The sequence below is a fragment of the Catharus ustulatus genome, chromosome 3, assembly GCF_009819885.2.
Source record: "Catharus ustulatus isolate bCatUst1 chromosome 3, bCatUst1.pri.v2, whole genome shotgun sequence".
Taxonomy (NCBI): Eukaryota; Metazoa; Chordata; class Aves; order Passeriformes; family Turdidae; genus Catharus; species Catharus ustulatus.
In genome coordinates this window covers 82,846,803-82,857,865 of record NC_046223.1, presented here as the reverse complement: position 1 = coordinate 82,857,865, position 11,063 = coordinate 82,846,803, and the positions used below count along the sequence as shown (strand labels likewise).

Sequence of the window (11,063 nt, the reverse complement as noted above, 5' to 3'; positions counted from 1 at the left end):
ACAGAAGCACTGAACCACATTAACACAGAAGGAAGATGTAGAAAACGTTTAATGGTACTGCAACGCTTTGTTTATTCTCAGCTAAGCCGACACGGCTTCCAAATGAGCCCGCTATGCAACGTGACTACATAAGGTTAACTGCTGGGTACATTAAGCAAAATACTCTCTCTTAGATGCTTGTTTAAGTCATCATTTCTGATCATTTGTCAGACTTAATGTGCTACAGCAGACTGCAGGTCACAATGTGTCATTTCCAAAAGAACTTTGACTTCTCCCGTTCCAGGGTCAGGAGCCGGTAATGTTTAGCCGAAATGACTGCATTGCGCTCCCACTATATCCACTGAGGCTTTGGAGAGTCATTCCTGATAGACCAGGGTGCTGGCTCCAGGTATGTGGGCATTAAAATCTGAGGGAATTGCTTAAGTACAGGGGCTCAGCTGAGATTGAAGCTGGCTGCAAAAACAATGAAGAAAACTCCACTTCATTTGCTGGGAAAAGATCATGAGAGGTACAGGAAGGATAATTGTTTTACCAAACTGATAGTGGGAGTTCTCTCTGGGGAAAAAAGCCAGAACCAAGCACACACACACCCCTACTGTATGAAGGTTATTTACATGGAGTTTAAGAAGAAATTGAAAAAGCTTGGGGTACAATTTTGAATATGTCATGTGAGTATTTCCCCAGTTCAAGGTAAAACAATAAGGCTATTTATCTGCTGAATTCTACAGCTAAGTGACTTATTTACAGCAAAAAAAAAAGTTTCCTTGATGATCTTTGTTCTTTTTTATTTTAGAAAGTATGTGCATTTTTGAGATGTCTGATTTTTTAACAGGCTGGGGTCACACTGGTGGGGATTGGACAAGGATAAGAAGGGAATCAACAAACATTTTCTGTTGTCTCCTATTTCCTTTTTATATGCTGGGCTAAAGCCTGTTTTCAGCTGTGTTGGTGGCTCCCTAGTAGACAGAGTAAGAGGAGTGGCTGTATTAAAAAATTAAATCACACAACTAACATTATAGCTCCAAGTACTGTGACACAATTTTTTCTCTGTACCAATCCTATATTCACATCCTACATGGATGCACAAATATTGTAGGTGAAGATGGAACTACTTATCTAACCCTTCTCATTATAAGAACCCACCTTCATCTGCTAATAATTTTACCAGTCTTTCAACCATTCAGAAGTGACTATTTTTCTTTCCAGGGATATCTTTTTGGTATTAATTATTCTTTGGAAAATTTTCAGCCAAGTCGTTCTAGTGCTTCTAAGAGATTTGGGGAGAATACATTACTTTTTGAAGGCTATAAGAGTTTCTTCTGGTAATTAATTGACAAGCACTGCATGGCAGTGCCTTAGGGAAGAGGCCTGATATTTGCATTAAGGATGTGCCTTTCACTGAATTGTGTGACAAATTGCCTCAATAGTGAAAAGTTTGAAGTACCTGCTTCTTCAAATGGTGACTGCCGAGTCCTCCAGAGCTTCTGCCTACTTCCAGAGACATCACAGGCAGCACCAGTGAGCCCATAGAGGGCAGCTGGGCGGGTTCCCATCTCGGGCCATGGATGCAGGACCCTCCCAGCTAATGCAAGAAGATGTAGAGAATCTGTTGTGAAGAGGAGTTGGAGACTAATTAGGAAGAGGGAGCACTGAGAACATCATGTTACAGTGTGCTGGGAAGATAGATTCATCCTAGCTTCTCAACTATTGAGTCAGTGTCATGGAAGTCTTAAAGAAATGCCTAAGAAGAAAGGAACTTTCTTATATTTGAGTTTTTATGCAAGCTGGTTTGCATTAAAGAAGTCCGCTCTCCAAACGTTTTGGAAGTGAAAAAATATTGACTAGCCACCCTGACCCTGAGGGGCATGAGAGTACAGTCAGAAAATAGTACACAAAACTCAGTTAAATACCATTTCATAACACTGTATATTCAGGAGAGCAGGGCAAGTTGTTATTTAAGGTTCTTGGAGCTTTTCCATCTCCTAAAATTCCCTTTTTTCTAGCCTAGTAATATTCTACTGCAACTTCTTATATTGTCACAATTAAATAACAGCTATCATGTAATTCTGCAGGTCTAAGAGAATTTTTGGATTTATAAGGAATCTAATTTGTCAGTAATCTAAAACAGCGTCTTCTGGAGAGCTATGAAAGAAGCAAACAAAAAACCTCATTGATGTTATTGGGATAATTTGTTTCCTTTTTAAAGTTTTCAATACCCTTAAATGGGTACATTTCAAAAGAACATGAGGAGATCCTCTGTGAAGATTTTCTGTATCAGTATGGTTAGAAAAAGTTGCCTCTCTCTCCCAGGATGTTCAGAAATATAAATTTTAATTTGCAAAGGTAAACCTTGAGAACATAACTGCATTTTAAAAGCAACATGAATCTAAATGTCTCATTAGTAAAGCTGAGTTTCCTATCTGTGAATAAAAACTTGGTGAAGAAAGTAATAAGTGAACAAAAAAAAAAATCATTTAATTAATCCAGAAAGGAGAAAAAAATCAGACAAAATAAAACATCCTAGATAACTCCCACCCACCCTCTTTTTTTTCTCCTCCACAAGAGTAATAAATAATACAAGGGAGGGTTGGGGTTTTCTTTTAAATTAAATATTTACTATAAGCACAGAAGACCTATTCTTTCTTCAAAGAGGATTCACTCACTGGTAAATTTATCACCTTACTGTTTGAACAGCTCGTGCACATCATACAGCAAGAACTTGTGAGATTGCTGAGTTACAAGAGTCTAAATTCAGTATCCAGAGAGAAAGAAGGAAGAGGCAGAATCAAGGACAAGAAAAGACAGAAATGAAACAAGTCGGTAAGGCACAAACTCTTTCTATCTTAAAAAAATCTTGACATCATTTGTAATACTGATTGCTTTTCATCAGGTAGAAAGGGGCACATGTGACATAGACTTACAGAGGCTTGAAAGAGTCCTTCAGGTTCAAAACAGTCTGAGATGCAAATGACAAGAACATTGGCGTGTTTCTAGTTGCACCAGTGAACACTTGTGTGCCACACGATGTTATCCCAACAGGCTAAGAAAGGGTCGTGACATGCCTGCGTGTTCAGTATTGTTTGTTCATTCCTGATTTCCACACTGGGAAGCACAAGAGGAGCTTTATTACAGCTGCATATACATAGCGGAGGTCTGAGATCTCTGCGTCTGAGAGGAAACTGAGAGGAGAATAATTTTTTAGTTGGTAATTATATTGACTCTAAAATTCTGTACCTGAACATTTCAAGGCATAGAGGAAAATGGTATTACATTATTTCTGTTGCTTTGTTAAAATATTATCCTATACTTGCCAGCTGCTGGGACATATTTTAAGAGTTAAAAATGACGTATGAAAATCAAATGAAATAGAAAATCTAGCATAAATCAGTTCCAATCCACGAATTTTGTAAAAATTTCTCTCTTCTCTCATTCAAAAAAATGAACTTATTCCTTTTTCATCAAACTTTCAACAACAGCAAAAAAAAAAGGAAAAAAAAAAGCCACAGTTTGGCAGAAAGCAGGACTGTAAAAGTTCAGCCTTATAGGTGAAAGCTTTGGAAAGTTATGAGCAAATGAAAACAGGGGCTTAGCATGGAAATGCATAGGCATCCTTAATTACAGCTGTTGGTAGCTCTCCAGCTATATTGCAAACGACATATGTTTTTTCTACTTAGAGTCCTAATCCTGTTAGTGGATGTGTCAGCATGGAGCCCTGCAGCTGTGGCGTGTTCCCCCGGCGTCAGGGGGACGACTCGAGAGCAGAGCAGCCTCCACAGTGTTTCTGCCTCCTCCGTAGATGTCAGCTGTGGAGGGCTGCAAACACTGGGAAGCCGTAAGAATAGAAATCTGTGAATGGTGCTAATGTCTAATGTGATTAGTGAAATTCCAGTGGTGTTAAACCAGTCAAAACTGAACATGGAAGCAGCTAATTAATTCCACGGGTTTAAGAACACAGCACTGGCGAGGATTTGGGGTCATATATTATATATACAGTGCATTAATAAAAGATGAAGATTGAATGATACACCACCCAAGCTGTGCAGTAATCCCATAAGAAAGTATTATCTGGAGCATCTTGCTGAAATTAGTTTTACTGAGAAAATTGGATTAAAGTCTGAACTATATGTTTACTGGCTATTGTTAAAGTCAGTATGAAATCACCGACAGTTAGAAACTTCCAGTTATGTTTATGGCCATGTTATTTCCAGAACACATGCAAGAGTCATACTTTGAAATTATTGCAACATCACCATTGTGGGCCCAGAAGCCCAGTAAACTCGGGGACTCTTGCGGGAAATGTTGTAGAGGGGACTGTTGGGCAACTACATCAGATACAACTGAATAAGGTAATCTTTTGGTCCTGATTTACAGGAAACCCCATCTGTCATAAAGATTACTCAATCAATTTTTTAGTATATTGAAACCAAATGTATGCTAGAAAGCATCTCTAATGCAAAGCTAAGGTCCAAGTCCCAGTGAGTCAGTGCGGAGAAGGCTTGAGACTGGCTGTGAGAAAGGGAAGAAAGGAAAGGTGGGAGGAGAGCAGCACACAAGGACACCATCCCCTGTGGGCTCTGTGCCACTTGGCATGACAAAATGACCCAGAGAGTACATAGGAAAAAAAATTGCTTCCTGTGCTGCTGAAAATTTGTTTGTACTCAAAAATGGAAAGATGGAAGGCTTATTCCCTTTGTCAGCACACGCTGCTGGGTACCAAAGCAGGCAAAGAAGCGCTTCCTCATTTTTTCCTTTCGTAGTACTGAGAAGTAATCTACAAGTTTGAGATTACCAATAATTTGGCCAAAACCAATAGCAGGTGGGTTACTTCAAACTGGGCCTCATTTTTGAGTTTGTACAACATCAACACCTTTAATCTTGTTAGTAGTGACAGAGAAAATGTTCCTTTCACTCACTGCAGCCTCTTCATTTGGCCAGTCTGGGTTGATCAAACATTAACTAGTTAATAGCTGGGTAACACTTTAAAAACCTAAAGTCCTATGTAAGTGCTAAAAATTATTATTGTTTTTGTGAGCCAAACAAGAATTTATTGGGCTACACTGAAAAGAGTTGCTATAACAAAAATGCTAGAAATATGGTTTAAACAAAATAACTTGAAGTGTAAATTAAATAGGCTTAAAAAAAATTCAAGCTCTTTCCTTGTGTACAAACTACCACAAGAGTGACTTAAGCAACATTTTGAAAAAAATTTGCAGAGCATGAACTGCATTCCAGTACTCACTCTGCATTTTAAGAATGATTACTAATAGTCTTAGCAACAACTTAGGAAGCGTGTATTTTAAAGATGGCTACTGTATAATTGCCAGTAAGTTCTGTATCCAAGCATATGCTAATGATTCTTTTTTTTTTAGACAGAATATTCTGAGAGCTCCATGAACTTTTATATAGCACAGTAATGAAATAGAAACACTTTTTCTGGTGCCAAGTTTCTATTAAATCAGTCTTTTGGAAAAAGAAAAAAATTCATACCACTACAGTAAGAAAGATTTTTAATAGAAAGCCTTACAATGGTTCTGGCAGGGGATGTTCTAAAATAATGAAAATGTGTAGAAAAAGCTCCAACCTTAAACAACAGTGGCAGTTGATTAGCAAAGCTGAATAAAGATTTTAAAGAGATTTCTATCTCTGTTTAATAGTCTTCGAGGAAATCTGTTGTATTATAGCTGCTCGTTAAAAGGCCACAGCTTTCAGGGATTATTGTTCACTATTGCTATGGAGAAGGGACAGTCAGTGTTCCTCACATCTTCCCTGTAATCTCTAACATCAACAGTTAGCCTGGATCTTTCACATGACTTAATGAGGAATACACTTAGGGAAAAAAATTCTATTGAAACAAAGATAAAATAAAACTGACTGAAATCCAGAACTTGACATAAGATATTTACCGTCTGAGTATCTTCACAGCTGAAAGTTGTACAATACTGTTTTTCTTCCTCCCACACTAGGAATTTACTGTATCTTCTGAGTTGTTTGGATTCAATTTCTCTAGTTTATCTCATTCCTGTTCAAGGCTCTGGATCCTACTCATGTCCTCAGACTTGTCTCTGTATTTTATCCATGGATTGTTCCATACTGATCACAGAAACCTCCCAAGAGCATTCCAACACACACACTAAGAAATTCCCTTTGTGAAAACTGCACAGTGTGGTTTGCCTTGCCCTTCCTGTGATGCTCACTCAGTATTGCCTGCACAAGGCACAGTCTGAGCCAGAGTGGAGCCGATGCCGATTGTTTTGAGCAATTCTGGGCTCAGCTCTGCGACCCTATGTGCTTGGTGGGACTCTAAAATGAGAAGCTGACAAGAAACACGGCCACTATGACCAGCACCACCTTCTCCTTATATCTCTTCTTCATGGTCAGAACACTGAGCTCCCAGAACATCCAGGCATGGACATTTTAGGCTGACAAAGTGATGATGTTGGAGACAACATTGAGAACAGCCTTCAGATGGGAGCCTGCGGGCCCCCAGATTCCCAGGGGGTGTGGTATTCTTCTGAGGACCTGCTCCTCACTGGCTTGTAACCTGTCTCTTCCGGCTGGTAACTGCAATCACATGCTTTAACACATGACAGCAAGAAGTTGTTACTGTCACCTGGGGAAAGTAAGAAGAAGGTAAGAAGGGAAAAATCTAAGAGGTGCAAAACCATCACATCGCATCTGACCTCATTAGTTATTTTTGCAAGTTACTGGTCCAAAGATGAAAAGGAAGTGAGTCATATCAAGTTTCTAAAAGCCTAAATAGAAGGCAGATTTTATCATATGATCTATAGCAGACTGTACTAAGAGTGGTCAAGCTGTACTTCAAGTCTCATCCCCTTGCTGAGGGTCACACTAGGGTCTCAAGATCAGCTACCTATGGGAGGAAGTCATCTGCACCACAGCAGCACTCAACACAGGTTCTCTTCGAAAAGGTGCTCAGAAAAGTTGCTTCAAATGTTTGAAAATGTGCTTGGGCTGCTTTTGCAGGGAAGCAAAGGTGCTACACCCAGAAATGCCCAGTACCCAATGCCCTTTGAGACAACAGTGGGAGCAGCAGGCTCTGCACCACTCTAACAGCACGTCACTTCTTTGGGTATTTTGGCTAAGGATGAAGGTAACAGAGATCAGAGATGATCACCTGTGTTTGAAACCCATTAAGTACTTAAAAGCAAATATTGATTTTGTTTTGACAAGAGATTATTCCAGACCTATATTTCTGACTTCTTGATATGAAAAATAAGTACATGAAAAATTACATATGCTTGTGGAAGTCTGTGGGGGAAAAGATACAATGGTTCCAAGTGTTCATATTGAAATGCAACTAAAACTGGTGTTTTCTAGCTGTTAAGGTCCACACTGAACTCTCACACCTAAGAAATACTTAGTTCACATTTTAAAATGGGGATTTTAATACTCTGTGGTATTATTCTTACATTTTTATGAATGTATAATTTTTTCTCTGCTGTTGAGCATTTTATCTGAGACATTACAGTGTGCAACAGCTTAAGCACCTCTGCAGTTATCAAGGTTTCTGTTTAACTATGCCTTGTTTTAAGAACACAAAGCACTCAACTCCTCCTTTTTCTGTCCTTTTTGCGAGCTACCAGCCCCCAAAAATCTTAGAAAACTTTTTATGCAGTGTGGTTTGGGAAAAACTAATGTGAAGGAGGTTGGAGGCCACCAGGAAACATTAATAGTTCTCCTCAGTTGTGTTTTCTTTCAACCGTTAGAGCCTAATGAGAGCACTGCTGTGAAATTTTGGATACAGTTTTGACAAGGCTGTGCTGATCCATCAATGAGGCCTCCTTGCTGAAATGAACACCTCCAGTAAGCTTTTAATGGCCTTTGTAAACAAACAGAATAATTCCCACTAACTGTAGAAATGAGTTCCATATTTATTTGTTTTACTTCACAGCTCCTATTAAGTTGATTTAATAAAATTCAGCACATAATGTTTTTTTAAAACAAGCCTTAAATAAACTGAAACTGGGTACTGAACTCTGCGTGGTGCTGCCAGTATTAATGGGTTCAAAAGAGGCCATAAGGCTCCAACAGTCCCTGCATGGTGACACTGAGGCTGACACTCCTTGGGAAAATAAAGATGGTTTTAAGGTGTCTGATAATTGACTGAAATGCAGCAATCAGATAGTAGCCAGTGGAGAAGCTGAGTAGCTGATGTCTCAAGACTTTTGGCTCAGCTAGGTATCCTGCATCCCCCCAGCTCTGTTTGGACGTTCTTTGGTTGACCCCCAGGTCCTTGTTCCTTCTTGCTCCCTGCTTTAGCACCTCAGCATCACATTTATGGATGCACAGGCCCCTTACCAGCCCCAGCCTTGTGTTTGCCTACAACAGAAGGTGGGACAAATGTTGCATTTTAAATGAGGATATGAGTACAATTTCTGAGAGCAGTAGATATTCTCAAGGGAAGCCCATGACCTTCCTGATTCCTTAAGATTTGTTCCAAGGGAGAGAAGAAATGTGAAGATCATAACCCAAATATTCACAGTGAAAGAAGAAGAGAATGGGGAAAAAACCCTTTGAATTTCATTCACTCTGAGAAGTCATTTGGGATCCAGAGTTGGTGCCTACTTTGCTGGGTAGGCTTGCTCTTTGTACTTTTTATTTGTTTACTTCTTATTCCAAGTCTGAACCCTTCTTTATGAGGATGTAACCAGAGCATCTGGCTGTAGAAGAAGTTATGGAACAAACTGACAAAACATTTAACCAGAAATCATCAAGGCTGGGCTTTATGTAAATGAAGCCAGAGGTAAAATAGCTGAATTACTAAGGGTTCTGGGTAACCTCTTGCTTAAAATTTTACTGGTCCTTGAAGACTGAAATGAAGCATAAGTGGTGCTGACTTATAAGAGGGCTTTGTGAGATGCTGAAGAAATACAGGCCTAGAAGCACCATGGCCATGCCGAGCAACCTGAGACAAAGTATAACAAAAGGCAGTGTTAGAGGACACCTTGCAACATATGATTTCCTGAGGAAGAGTTAATAGTAATTTTGTACAATGAAGTCCTGCCTGAAAAACCAGTTAGAGTCCTCTGAAGTTGTCAGCAAGCATATGAGGATTTGCCTGATGAAATTGTTGTATTTTGAAAAACATTTTCCCTAATTTTAGCAAACATTTTCCCTAATTTGGAATTTTCAGGGCGGCTAAAAGTAAGTTTGTGTAAAAGCTCTGCAAAAGTAAGGTTATTTAATGGCTGAATAACTGGTTACAAGGTAGGAAAAGAAAGGTAAGAGCAATTTTTTTTTAGCAAGGATTCTATGGGTTTGTCTTATGCCCTTGCTTTGTATGGATATATGAGTCATACTATTTTGTACCTCATCTTCTTATCTCTTCACATTTTTCAAAGAGAAACTGATATATGGTACTACAGCATGAGGAGCAGTGGTGATGGACCATTCGTAAAACCACTCCCCACAGAGTGCCCCAGTTCTTATGAGTCAGTGAACAGCATGTACTGGGGCAGTGGGGTTGCCCATGGTTCCAGCTGAGCTTTTGACATTCATTTTCCAGTTATTTTGTCCCTCTTTCCCTCATAAATACTATGTAAGATACAGAAAATGAATAACATCCAGATTAAAAAAGCAACAACCTAACCTTGTCTTGGCCTCCTAGGTGCCTATTTCTACTGCAGAGGGGGTCACCTGCTGAATGGTCTTGCTGGCTCACAGGAAAGCTGTTGGCTATAGAGCAAAGAAAGTCATCAAGACCAGCTTTCAGATGATTACAGCATCTGACTTTCCACCATGAACTGGCTGCTGGCCTCCCTTCACCAACCATTGCCTAGATTCCTGTGAAGTTTCTTTTCCTTTTCTCTGCCTGTTCATTGTCCCACACTGTAGAGCACAAACTTCTGTACCCAAAACTTGTTTCTCTGTGATCTTTTCCAAGAGGTGATGCCTAGCAAATCATTCAGTCATATTTATTTAATTTATTTATTTAAAGCATACTGAAAGCCTATTGGACTGCACTTGATGTGTATTGTCAGGGAAACAATGCCACCTGCACATTGAAGCCGCTTACAGGGCCAGTACCATACCAAGGTACTCTACTAGTCTAGATACTCTAGGCAATAAACCTTGAGTGTCACAATGTGAGCTATTTTTTTCCCTCAGGAAGAACTTAGGAGAATTAAGGTTAGGGCTAAATGAGAAGGTGAGGACAAAGATTTCCTAGGAGCTTCCACACATCACCTATACAGTATGAGAAGAGGCTTTTAAAGTTATGATCTTATTGATGCTGGTATGTTAACTTGCTATAGCAGATAAGTCATCAAATATTCATATCTCCAACTGACACTACAGACTGCCCTGGACTGGGCAGAAAATAACTCTTGTTGGCTTAACCAAGCAAGGTCTGACTTGTGGTCAAGGGGATAAGCCCATCTGACGTGCTGCCTTTTCCCCATGGCAATGGGGAACTGCTTGGGGAAATGGGGAACAATGCCCAAGAACTGCTTGGACAATCAGTTCAGCCCACAGGGCTGAATGCCTCCTCTTGCCCACAAGCAGTCACTGGCCAGGAGTGAAGCCAGCACTACTTTCTGCCTGAGGTGCAGGGAAAAGAGTGGGCAGCATATCTCCCAGAAGGGGCAACTCCAGCCACTGTGCCCAAATCCATCCAGCTGGTCACAAGGCATTGTGTGGCTGTGTGACTAAGTCAGTGACAGCTAAACTGTGGTAATATTCTGTGTTTCTCTCAGGGAGCTCTGCAAATTATGGCAAAAGTGGCTTTGTGGTGCTGGCAAGGCCTGGATTGTAACAGCTGTGTTACCCATACACGGGGAGACAGATGAGCTCTTCTTGGTGAAGAAGAGAGTCAGAGTGATTACATGTTTTTTCTCACTTCTTCCACTGTGTTTTTCAGTTATATTTAAACAAGTTTCTTAATTGTTCCCACTGTAAAATAAGAGTGATAGTGCCAGGTTGCCTCTCAAAAAAAAAATTGGTATTTTTTAACTGCTGAAAACCCCCTTATAACAAAAGCCATGAATAACAGCTGACTGTGGTTCAACACCTACAGATGTGCCTTAATTCATGCATGATGGAGA

The 11,063-nt window shown here is 39.9% G+C and overlaps 1 long non-coding RNA gene across 1 annotated transcript; it reads right to left on the bottom strand.

The window, feature by feature from the left end:
- Window positions 1-377: 377 nt before the first annotated feature.
- LOC116994618 lies at window positions 378-2,992 on the bottom strand. The gene is made up of 3 exons (XR_004417533.1): window positions 2,922-2,992; window positions 1,445-1,606; window positions 378-453 (listed from the first exon to the last, which is right to left on the bottom strand). It is a non-coding gene; the product is annotated as an uncharacterized LOC116994618 (long non-coding RNA).
- Between the last annotated feature and the right edge of the window lie 8,071 nt (window positions 2,993-11,063).